This window comes from Lytechinus pictus, chromosome 5 (assembly GCF_037042905.1).
Source record: "Lytechinus pictus isolate F3 Inbred chromosome 5, Lp3.0, whole genome shotgun sequence".
NCBI classification, from domain to species: Eukaryota; Metazoa; Echinodermata; class Echinoidea; order Temnopleuroida; family Toxopneustidae; genus Lytechinus; species Lytechinus pictus.
The window spans coordinates 11,958,462-11,971,541 of NC_087249.1; positions in this window are offsets into that span (position 1 = coordinate 11,958,462).

Here is a 13,080-nt window from a genome sequence, read left to right on the forward strand (position 1 = left end):
TATCTTTTTGTAATCCAGGGTTTGCTATTCGGGTACACCTTAATCGTTTTACTTTGTACATGTAAATCCTGACAAAAGACGATGTAATCATTAACTGCACTTCTGATTTTGTTTATGTCGGCCGAAGCTTCAAAGAACACATTGGTACCTGTCACTTCTCTCTCTCTTTGTTTTCATCCTCCATCATAGTTGGGATGAAAACTGCAACTTTCATTTCTGGCACACTTCACAAAGTTTTCTATTCTAATAAACACGTTTTTTTTTAGAACGTCGTCATTTTATACTTCTGTTCGCTTCTATCATCTCACTTGGAGCAAACTTCATACATTGTCTATTCAACTTCATCTCATATTCAAGTTTTTGTACTATCCGTTTTCTCTGTCATTTCACCAAGAGAAAAATCCAAAATACCGCTTGTGCTAGCCAAGTTAGTTTTGTGATAATATCTGTGTGATTTTGTGTATATTGTGTCAAATATTGGGATCATGCAATTATTGGAACATTTTGCGAGGATTTCTACTATTTCTAGGATTTCTCTACACGCCTAAAGTCGGTAAGTGGTGCTTGGATATTGTCATTCCATCATATCACCAACCCCCCACTTCAGGGGACTGGAGGTGGATCCTCTGTCTCCAGTACTGGCTATGGATGAGCATTTTAAAAGACCATGGATGGGGGGAAACCACAACGTGCCGGAGGTTGGAGTGGACGACTGGTCCGCTCCACCTGACAGGGATGAGCTGTGGAACCCTGCAAACGCTGCTTGTCTGTTTCATGAATCTCAAGAGGGGGAAAATAATCAAATACGTATATTTTACATTGTTGTACCCTTACATAAACAAGTACGGATCTTACCTTATCTTACCCCATAGGTCACCCTCTTATCATGACTGAAAATTTTTGGGATGTGTCAGACTATTATGGTTTGATAAGGTGAAAAGTGCTACCTCCGCAAAATCTGTTACATCCTGTCTTACCAATGACCAATGAATAAAAAACTGACGTTCCCGCTCTGCTACGCATGCGCAGAGTCGTTACAAACAGAAAAATATGAACATACAGAACAGGAGAGGGCACTGAATGGCACATGGATATCTCCTGAGCTCGAAAAAACTCTTGAGAAGGGGTACAGGCTCTTGGGTATTGAAGCCGTGGCACTTTAATTATGAGAGACAGTATGATAAATCTATTGATAGTAGCGAATTATCAGTTAGGTACCAACGGGTTCTTTTACGAAATATATCAACACATTTCTTAAGATTAAACAAGAAGCATCCAGTACTGGTGCAAAACCTTGGCTGACAAAAAGAAATATGTAGAGTACTACAGGAAAAATGAGGGAATTCTGTTGGATTCAAGTAAAATTCAAGTAAAATAGTGAAGAATAAAGGATTAAGATCCTTGAGCAAAATCATGCTCAATTCCTTTTGGGGGCGGTTTGGCATTAGGTTGGATTTACGTAAACATCCGTCATCACTAACGCAGGGGATTTGTATTCCGATAACCGATGATGAAAATGAAATCAGGGACTTGACGTTTGTGAAGAAAAAGTTGAGGCAAGGTATGTCAAGCGAAGTGAATTTGTGGAATATATCAAATCGCCCAACCACGTCATTGCCACCTTTACCACAGCTCAGGCAAGATTGAAATTGTTTGACGAACTAGACGAATTGGGCGACCGGGTGATGCATTATCATACTGACAGTGTCGTGTATCTTGAGAGGGAAAATGCCCAGGGAGAGTATAGACCATCTCTTGGGGATTATCTGGAAGAATTAACGGATGAGCTTGATGGGCACACTTACTTCGGCTCCAGAGTGGCCAAAGAATTATGCATATAGATTACATAATGGACAAAACTGTTTGTAAAGCGAAAGGGATCACGCTTACCTACACCAATTCACAAAGAATTATTTACGATGTGATGAAGTCTACGGTGACAAACATGAAAGATAACTCCACGGTGTCTGCATTGAATCCTTATCGAATTAAAAATGTCAGTCACATGACGTTAAACGTCAGCGCATTATGACATCGTCGTTTGAAAAAAATGTATGGAGTTGTGTATGACAAGAGGGTTATTGCGAATTATTTCAAAACAATTCCCTATGGATATTGTCAAAACTAGGATTTTTAAGTACTGTATACCCTGTAATCGTTTTTGTCATTCTGCACATAGGAACAAACAATTTAGACTTCGGAGTTTGGGACAAGGACAAGCAAAACATTTTATTGAACTTTATAAAACCGTTTCAGAAATTTTCAGAGGTTCCATGATAGTCTTTTTTTTATTGATTTTGATTCGGACAACAAACTTTTCTATATTCAAATCAATTGAAATGGTGAGCTACTGAGCTAGGACTCTTTATAACTGTGAAATATTTGATAATAATCTCAATTGTAATCTCAATTTGGATTATTCTGACTCTGATTTCATATATTCTATTGATGGTCTACACCTGCGATTTAAAGAAAAAGTGTATATACTTTTATGACTTGGAGTATTTTTTTATTTCTGCATTGAAGAATATTTTGTGTGAATGTGACATTCCCAATTTTTCTTAAAGGATCCAACCGGAACTTAAAAGGCTGTGGACACCGCCTTAAAACAGGCATGCAAAGAAAGAAAGTTCAAGAAGAAATTTACCTTACATGTATCACCACGCTACAAGAGAAAGAGTGCAAAGGAGCAAGTGCACTTAAATCATGGAGGAGGGCTTCATCAATCCAAAGAAACATTTCAAACCTGTTCCTCCCCTTATACTGGCCCCTAATCGTCATGTACCAGATGAACTATAGGTTTATATCTTATGTTAACCTTCATGAATTTGTGAAAAATGTGCACACCAAAAGGGAGTGTCATCAATGTTCATCAACTGATCTCTGGAAAGAACTTGTCTCCAGGAAATGAGTGTGGAGCTTGAGGTTGAGGAGGCTGGAGAGGGTGCAGAGGACCCTAAGGAGAGATCAAGAGTTGGTGGGACAAGTATGATTGTTCCCAAGAAAAATAGGAAGAGCATGCATGTCATCTTGTTCTGTTGTGGATCAGCAAACAGAATACCAAGAGAGACTTCTCCAAAAAATCAAGCAATGCTTGAGATACAAGTTCGGATCCGGGACATTTCCAAATATTCACATTTTGATTTTGATTTCAACATAACATATTTTCCTGGTGCTACAATTCAGCAATTAAAAAGCAACATATAACAACTTTTTTCTTCTGTGAAAGAGGCTACAAGTTTTGTCATTTTACACATAGGAACAAACAACTTAAGACTTTGGAGTTAGCGACAAGGACAAGCAACATTTTATTGAACTTTATAAAACCGTTTCGGAAATCTTCAGAGGTTCCACGATAGTCTTTTTTTATTGATTTTGCCTCGTTCGGACGACAGACTTTTCTATATTCAATTGAAATGGTTTGCTAGGACTGTGAAATATTCGATAGTAATCTCGATTTGGATTATTTTGACTAAGGACACTCCACTGGCGATGGACAAAGGAAGAGAAATGGAAGATACATTGTAATATTCATTTAATTTATGAATTGTTCCTCTCAATCGAATCAACTTTGGAGTATAATAATGGTATTTGAAAACCAATAATGTCACCAAGGGTGAGACACAAACATGCAGGTAAATATAATGCAACGATACCGATGAATATTGTAGCAATTCAACCTGTAGAGAATAATGGCCCAATGATTAACATGATGTCACGAGTAGGCGAGATGAATGGAAATATCATAAACAAAATACAGATGACTTTGCATTGAGAAATGGCAGGGAAGTTTCATGAATCCTGATGATACAACTGATTTTTTTTTTTTTTAATATCCCTCAGCATGCTCAGATGCTGAGAAGGACCAGGAAGAGTTGATTGGCAACGATACCCCTGCCCCTTCTCCCATGAGACTCCTACGGCCAGTCTCTAGCAAGCATGTGCATCGACCTTCTACTAGCCAAGACAGGAGAAACATTACCTGTAGAATGCATTTTATGAGCAATATTTTTTCGTTGGGAATAAGTGTGGAGTTCGAGGTTGAAGAGGCTGCAGAGGATTCTATGGAAGGATCACGTGTTGGTGGGACAGATTGTTCCGAAGAAAAAAAAGAAGAGCAAGTCATCCTGTTCTGTTGTGGATCAGCAAACAGAATACCAAGAGAGGCTACTCCAAATAAATCAGGCGATGCTTCAGCAGCAAGTTCAAATCACTAATACGTTCGATAGCATGCTCTTGGTTCTTAATAATATTGCAGACAAACTCCAATATACTCCTCATCCCTTCCTTCTGCCTATCCATTTGGAAATCAATAAAGAGGGAAGTAAGACAAATGTTCTGGTAAAAACAACAATAAGCTCATGCTTTGGTATTTGTCCTGGTGCTGTCTACATTTCATCAAAAACAATGTAAATACATGTATGGCAGATGATGTTAAAATTGTGATCCTTCACGTAGGAACAAACAATTTGAATTGTGGTGTATGGGACTGGACTGAAAAGAAGTATAAATGCTTGTATTTTGCTGTTAGAGAACTATACCCGTGTGCTACAATAATCTTCAGTGCGATACCTCCTACATGTAGGTGGGACAGCCAGGATTTGTACAAAGCTAGTGGGTTTTTTAATAAAACTTAACAATTTCACGGCAAATACACCATTCTGTGAATCTGTTGCTTCACCAGACTGTTTCACCGTTGGTGATAGATATCATAGATGGGATGGTCTGCATAGATCTTACATCAAGAGGGAAGACATTGTTAGTGGAAGCATTCCGGAAGGTGAGGAAAGTTCTCTTACCATGTAAACCTAGAACCTCATATGTTCCCAAGGAACTAAAATGTTTGTTTTCGCCAAAGAGCAAAGAGCAGGACAAGAAAGAGTTGAACAGCGATAAAGGGGAGGAGAGGAAAGAACATGATGCATGCAAGTTACAGGAAAGATACAAAAGGATGAAGCATGGCTGTACCCAACAAATACGGAGTATAGACTGGGATGGGAACGTCATTCCAAGGAGAAGAGCTGCACCAACTGCACCGCCAGTGTTGCCACCAGGGAGGCACATTCCGGAAACCAGGTTTAATGTGCTCATCCCTTATGCACATGTCGAACAGCAAAAGAAAACACCAGGGCTGAGCTTGTCAAGTGTTATGCTACCTCAACCTCCAAGCCGCTATGTTCGACATAAGAAAGGGAAGGCGAAGCGTCGGCGAGACAAAGCCACCAAGAAAAGGAAGAAGAGCAAGAAGGTATTTCTTTTTATTCATTAGGCTGTTATGAATTGTGAAGAAGAGACTTTCTGTAATGAGTCCACTATAAACATGTACCTACTGTCATTCAATTTTAAGCGTGTACATGTATGCTCGAGTTCAAGGATTATGACTTATGGACAAATTGCTTCTCAGGGGCCAAATGGGGAAAGTCCACTCAAACAAAAAGAGTATCACAAGCATAACACTGAAAATTTCTTTGAAATCGGAGGTAATTGATTCAGGTAGGATTGATACACTGCTACAGCGTTATGTTATGTTCGTTTCTACTGATAATTTAACCGATGTGTGCAAGTCACCCCTATTAAATAATGAACTTCAATTAACAATGAAAACAAGTCCCAGCTAGCTAGCCCGGCCCGGCACTTTTCACAATGGACCTGCAGAAGAGAGCAACCATTTCATCACTTTTACATAATAATCACATTCAAGGAGCCATCATAGCAAGTTCAGAATATTACATCAGTCTCATACAATCTACACGATTCATTTCTTGATGTACATTTTTTTTGGGTTTTTTTATTCAAAATTTTGACACAATTAATCAAGAAGCTTCAAGATTAAGAGGCGGATATGAAACCGTAATCGGAAGCTGCGAAATTTTAGAGTTTTAGATGAGCGTATTTTCTAAATACTTATGTCAATGTTAATTTGAGCACAGTGGCATACGCAGAGAATGGGGGGGGGGGGGGAGTTACAGATATTGAACCCCCTTTTTTTAAACCCATTTTGTGCACAGGGAGGTGGTCACAGTGGTATTTGTTTCAAAACTTACACTTTCAACACTTATTATAACACTTACCAAAAGGGAGTGTCATCAGTGTCCATAAACCTATCTCTGGAAAGGACCTGTTTAACCAGGATATTTTCAATGCATACTTGCACTTTGACAGTTCGAGTGGCCACACATATCGTACCATTTGTGGTTATCACCCTACTAAAGAGGGAAGTAGATATTCAATTACCCTTCTAATGAGGTATATGTAAGTGACACACTTTTATAGGGGCAGTGGAAACTGGGGAGGTGCTGAAGGAAAGAACAGCAGATAGGGACAAATGGACGGAGGAAAGAGAGGTGGAAGATCAGCCTCAGGTGATCAATGAGTTGCAAAAGATAAGAATTCTGCTTAATTGTAGCCTATTGTTAGATTGTTGGAGGGTGGGAGAGTGTCAGTTGGGGATGGGGAAGAAACAGTTGGGGGTTGGGAAGGTAGGGGAACAGTGAGGTCAGATGAAATGATGGTGGGAATGAAAGGGATGGGGTAGGAACAGGGGAAGCAAATGAGCTCAAGCGAAGAACGGATGCTATTGAAAAGTCAATGCAGTAGGATGACAGTCTTCCAGATGAACTCTTGAAGCGTCACATTCCGACGAAAGACTCATCATGAGTAATTGTAGAAAAATGTGCAAAGATGAATATCTGGAGACAAAAAATGAAGTCATTGACACATTTTTTCAAATGTAGCAACTGTGGATTATGCTACCGAATGAGTGTGGAGTTTGAGGTTGAGAGGCTGGAGATGGTTCAGAGGATTATCAAGTGTTGGTATGACAAGTGGTGCAATTGTCCCCAAGAAAAGTAGGAAGAGGAAGTCTTCCATTTCTGTTGTGGATCAGCACACAGAATACCAAGAGAGGCTTCTCCAGATAAACCAGGCAATGCTCGACCAGCAAGTCCGAATTGCCAATACATTTGACAAATCAATATTCCGGTCCTAGTGGGTGATGAAGCTGGAAATCAACGGGTACCAACCTACCAGTGGCGGGATTTCCCGTCTCCGTACTTCAGGCCTGTACCTGAGATCACATCTTACCATCATTTCAGGTAAGTTTACAATCCATAAAATTCTGATTATCATTATGGCCTTGTTCGCTGTCAAGTGTTGCTGCCTCTAGACCTGCTGCAACCCGTACTACCTTGTAAAGTAAATGGGAAACTCATCTTCTCTTTGTGCTATGCATGCATGGAACAAGTTCAGCAGGCACATTGTACGCACAGTGAAAGAGAAAGGATGATTTGCAGTATGAACATTAGAGAAAGCCGTAGAAAAGGGATACAAGGTGGTGGTGGTTCCTATAGAGGGATCCAATGCTGGCACAAGTTGTGCGATTGTTTCCAATAAAAAAATAAGAAGAGGAAGTCATCCTGTTCTGTTGTGGATCAGCACACAGAATACCAAGAGAGGCTACTCCAAATTAAGCAGGCTATGCTTGAGGCTCCGAGATTCTATACTCTATACTATACAATATCCATTAATGATCATTAAATTAGTAATGTTTTGGTTTCCCTTTGTATCTATGCAAAATACTGCAGCCGCAGGACTCCTGTATAGTAGGAGAAAAGAAGAAATGAAATGAAAGGAAAGTGATCTGTGAGAGAGGTAATCTGCGATGAAATTGATTGAAGATGCAAATTTTTTAATATTTGTTTTTATTAAAACAAAGGAATATGTATCATTTATATGAATTAAATATCCATCAGCTGCTTAATTTTAAAACAAAATAAATTACAGAGAGGTTGGGAGACCATGAAGAATACTAGGGCCTATACAGCATCGATAAAAAATTCAGGATTTATCTAATCTCATTTTATTCTGCATGTCATAGGCCTATTTATAATTTCTTAATATGTATATATATATATATATATATATATGGCCATGCGTTTTGAGTTGGGCCCATTTCCGTTACAACTCAAATTTTCCTCCAAAATCGCACCGTTTCATACAATTGCATTTTTTTCTTATGTTTGACATCCTATACCCATAAAAGTATATATATTCTGAAAGGAAATTGTCTGAGGAATTCAAAAATGCAATCAGAAAAGGCATAGGGTAATGTCATAAAAAGTTAAAGGTCAAAATATGTGGAAAACCGTGAAAAAAATATACTTCCCAATAAATCTTAGAATCAGATAGACTGTACACCCTATAGGAAAATACCATGCATATTTTAACTCTTTAGAGTGAAACCTTTCCAATGATATATAACTTGTTAGGGATAAATCTTTAATACCAAAATAATTTAGCACGATCATCTTTTAAGACAAAATTTCACATCACAATTTTTCTGGTAAATATGTAACAATGCTTGATTTACTCCCAAAATATTATGTAGTCTTGCCTTTTGTTGCATAAATACACTTGAAAACACTAACCACTATATTATGATATATTTACTGTGGTTATTATGAATAAAAATGATTTCATTTGACTAAAATCGTGGGATTTGTCATCTCTTGGCTCAAAGACTGGTGGAGCAAAGGTTGACAACTGAGAGTCAGGTTTAGCATAAATATAGGAAAATATGAATGCACAATGAAAACTTCTTTAGCTGCTTTAGCGTATTTAAACTTAGTGTGAACAAAACAACTAACATGTTATAAATAAATTCATACACCTGGCAAAAATACTTTTATGTTATTTTATAGTGTTATATTTTTAATATATCCTCTTGCTCGACATTCAGCAGAAAATGGTCTGTTGGTACTGGGTTGAATGTCAATGCACAAAACACATTCTATGGGTACAATTGCCTCTGTTTAATAGTGTAATATTTGTACCAGTTTCGTTCTCAAGTAGTTTTTTGATAATTTGGAAAAATATTCTATGAACACTTTTGTGCCAGCCAAATATATGTAATCTACTGATTCATTCTATCAGACTGGTTGAATGAATTAAACTGTCACTTGCATCCGCTTGACACTATCGCAAGTTCTGTTCGTACCTCTCTTAAAGCAACCGAGCCTGAAGGGCCAATTAAAAAACTGTATGGATCGGATTGCATAGCACACCAGTGTATTATCAGTTTCAATAAAATGAGGTACAAAGACGGAAAGGGAGATCCAAAGGGGTTCGTCAATGCACTTGAGGGTCATGGCCTACCAAAAGGTTTACTACCTCGTTATCGTGGTAATCGGCTTCATGTTATGTTTGACATGAGCGGAAAACTTGTTGAGCATGAAGAGCTTTTCATAAAACTTCTCACTGAAGGCACTGTGTCATGTGGAGGTTTGCAAACTTCCCTTCTGCATGATTACATGCTACCAGTTGCCAAGGTGGAGTTTCAGGTTGTTAGGACTCCTTGGGAAGGTCCTAACCGGGCCCTGGATGACGAAGTTTTACACCAGCTCGGACTCGGACATCAGCCATGTGGATGGTATTGGCATCGTCAAAAGGGTTGTTGATGTCATTAAAGCTTCGACGCCAGAAGATGTTGACAACGACCAAGAATTTCTTTGGGGAAAGCCTGTCACCCACTGACAAGACAATTAGCTCCTTGCAGAAACCCCCAGCTGATGGTGATCTCTTCACATCGATGATGACAGCCTCTTTAGAGAAGATAGTGCAAGTTCTAGAGAGACAATGGTATGACGAAGAAACTCATTGCAAAACATTATATAGGGGTAAACTTGAAAAGTTCATGAAGAAAGGCACTTACCGCATCGGATATTGGGCAGACCTTAATGAATCATACGAGGAAGATGCAGTTGACTATGATATTCCAGCAGCAGCCCTAGCTGCTGACTTGATATGTCTTAGGTAGGTCCGTAGTTGAGGCCGGCCGTTCCGAGTCACGAGGCCGCTGGCAAAATATTTTTCCCATAGACTTTGTACACGTGACTCGGTCAGAGGCCAAGGCCGGCAAAACTCGGCCTTGAGGCGGATCTTGACTACATGTACATGTACATCCCTGCTAATCAATCATTAATCAAATCGCTTATATTCCTTCTTTAAGAAAATACATGCATATAATCTTTATTTTATCAAAATATGTTGAGCAATACAGATTTTAGAGCCAATTTTTGCCCCTTTTTTGGGCGGGAATGCTTTATAATGGTTAAACAGTTACATGTATGTTAATTTATTTAATTAATAATGAATCTATTGATAGGTAAATTTTAGACAAGTTTATGATCACTTTTATCCCTGAAAAAAATGCTTTTAAATCATCTTTCATGAAAAAAATATGTTGAGAAATATAGATTTTAGAGCAACTTATTTAATATTTTAAAAGGAAAAATGCTTAAAATTGTCACACATTTTGAATGGATTTCCAGACGTTACAAGGTGCCAAATGTTGAGCGAAAATAAATAATGTAAAAATCTGTAACTTCACTTAAACTTGACCTATGAGAATGGTTTAGGTGTCATTTTAAAGCTGATTTTATGCTCTTTCCATTGACATTAATTGTTAAGGAATTCAGTTATGTTGAAATATTTTGTCACATCCCTACTATATATCGCGATTTGTGCCGCTGCTTTGTGTTTGTAGATGTGCGTGCGTTCGGAACTTGTCGCTCGCATTGATTCGCCATGATAACAAAAATTAATCGGAGAGCCTTGATAAAAGCACAACTCATTGAACGTAGAGGGCAGCAACACACGGCTGACATTTTTTCATCTCTGGCATGTATTACCTATTACGCACTGCTGAACGCTAAACTGCAGAGTGCATACTGTACACGCGCTGTGTGAATCGCAGTACGATGCATAACATGAAAATAATACGCCGGTAATATGATGACGCCCTCTTTCGGTTAAGTTTACAATATTTTTTTTTTCTCACATGAAATTTCAAAAATCGGGACGTCCCGATGTTTGGCCATTTTGAAAGTTGTAAATCGGGACGATCCCGATAAAATCGTTGGCAGGTCTGGAATTGTAGGATTGAAGGAGCTGTACCAAATGACAACTGATGCTTCTTACAAAAGTGACAAGGCCATGAGAAAAGTAATGCAGCTACCCGCTGTTGTATTTGCCGCTGGTCCAGTACAAAAGCGCCTTTTTGTCGCAGAGTTCGTCAACAACTTCAACTATAACAATATGATACAACACCTCAACATAGTGCCACCAAAATTACAGTTAAACTTCTTGAAACAAGAGATGAAAGAGATCTGCTCCCTCGCTTCAAGTGAAGCAGATAGAAGCCTAATAAAGTATGTAACTATTAAAGCCCATAACTTCAGCGCAAAACAAAGCAGGAAGGGGCTAGGAGTTCACAACCCTAAGATGCTCTTAAGAAATGTTGAAGATGCCATCATCCAACAAAAACAGATCCGGGAGTCAATGCGGGACCTCGCCTCTGCACAAGCTTCAGCTGAAGTAAAGGCCACATCAGAACAAGAGTCACAAGACACTGGCAATGACTCAGATGTAGACGGAAGTACATTAAGTTCCGACAGTGAATTGGAATTGACCCTGCACAGATCTTCATCCGAACGACCAAGGATGATAGAAACCGAGTCGGAGAGTGATGATCCGGAGGAGTACTTGATCATAAAGGACACCAGCAGTGATAAGGCAAAGGGTAAGGTGAAGGAGATATCTAAAACGATCTCGAGAAGGACTCAAAGAATAACTGCTAAGAAAGTGTCAGAAGAATGCTTGTTGAAACGGAAGTTACCAAAGCGTGTGTCACGAATAGTTGCAAAGTATCCTGACATAGGGAAAGTGATGGAGAACCATGTGCATGACAATATGGTTGGAGCGGATGCATGGAGAAGAACAGGTGTCCTCAGATTTGGAAGTTTAAAACAGGGGGAAAAGGGTCACGTACAAAAGGATATTGAAATATCTGCAGGACCACTATCAGGACAAGTTTTTGTATGGGACGATAGTTCAGCTATGTGCCTGCCACAACAGAAAGTGGATATCTGCCAAACGATATAAAGGCGTTGCACAGATAACATCTAGGAGAGCCCGTAAAGGCTGGAATATTCGACTCAATGTGGACAGTCACTGGAGCAACACCTTTTACAGGGATCTGGATACCCTACAATTGCAGGATGGGCGTACTAAATTGGTGCTGAACAGAAATGATGCCGCAGGATTCTGACTCGACACAACATTTTTTTCTATTTTTTTGTGAAAATGAAATTTTATTGATTTTCTTACCAAAGGAATCGGAAAGCTGCTCACATAAATTTTTAAACATTCATATTCTAATAATTTTTTTAGATTTTAAACATTCATATTCTAATAATTTTTTTAAACCTTTGATGGACCCGGATGTAAGTGGTTAGACCTAAAATCCTGAAATTACAAAAGATGTGAGGGAGCGAAGCACCAAGTCGGACCGAGCAGAGTTACAAAACTGCCAGAATTCAGCTCAAATTTTCATATGCAGTATTTTATATAAATAGGGAAAGTAAAAGAAAGGAAAGAAAGGCGGGAAAGGGAGAGGAAAAAAAAAAAGGCTGCTTACAGAGAGAATGAAAGAAAAAGGCAGGAAAGAAGGACAGAAGAAAGGATGATTGAAAGAAAGGCAGCTAAGAATGAATGAAAAAGATGGAAGGAAAAAAGGCAGGAAGGATAGAAGGAAAATTGTGATCACGTTCGTCAAGTTCGGTGTTGGGGTTGCGTTGGTGAACTGAAGTTCATGAACAGGCATAGAACAGAATGAATCATCCCCGTGGAAAAAAAAATGAGTGCAAATCATATCAAAAAATAATCAGAGCTTTGAGCATTTTTTTTTTCTGAACTTGAAGTGCGATGAGATTTTAAAGCAATTTCTCCCCGACTTCACTTTGCCGTTGTGCTGAGGTAGGTGTGACATCATGAGCTTTGAGATCTCGAGGTAGGTACCGGTACGCATACGGAGGCGTTGGCAAGACTACGGCGCATGAGAAACTTGTTTCATCCATCATTTCATGTGGGCCATATAGATCAAACAATAACTTCCGATGCACGCCGAAAAGAAATATGAAAAGCTGAAGTTCATTGAGATGAGTTTGCATAAAAAGCCTGGTAACATGATTTTTTATATTGTGTAGATCTAGGCCTATCCTGCGGACATAAACCACCCGTTTG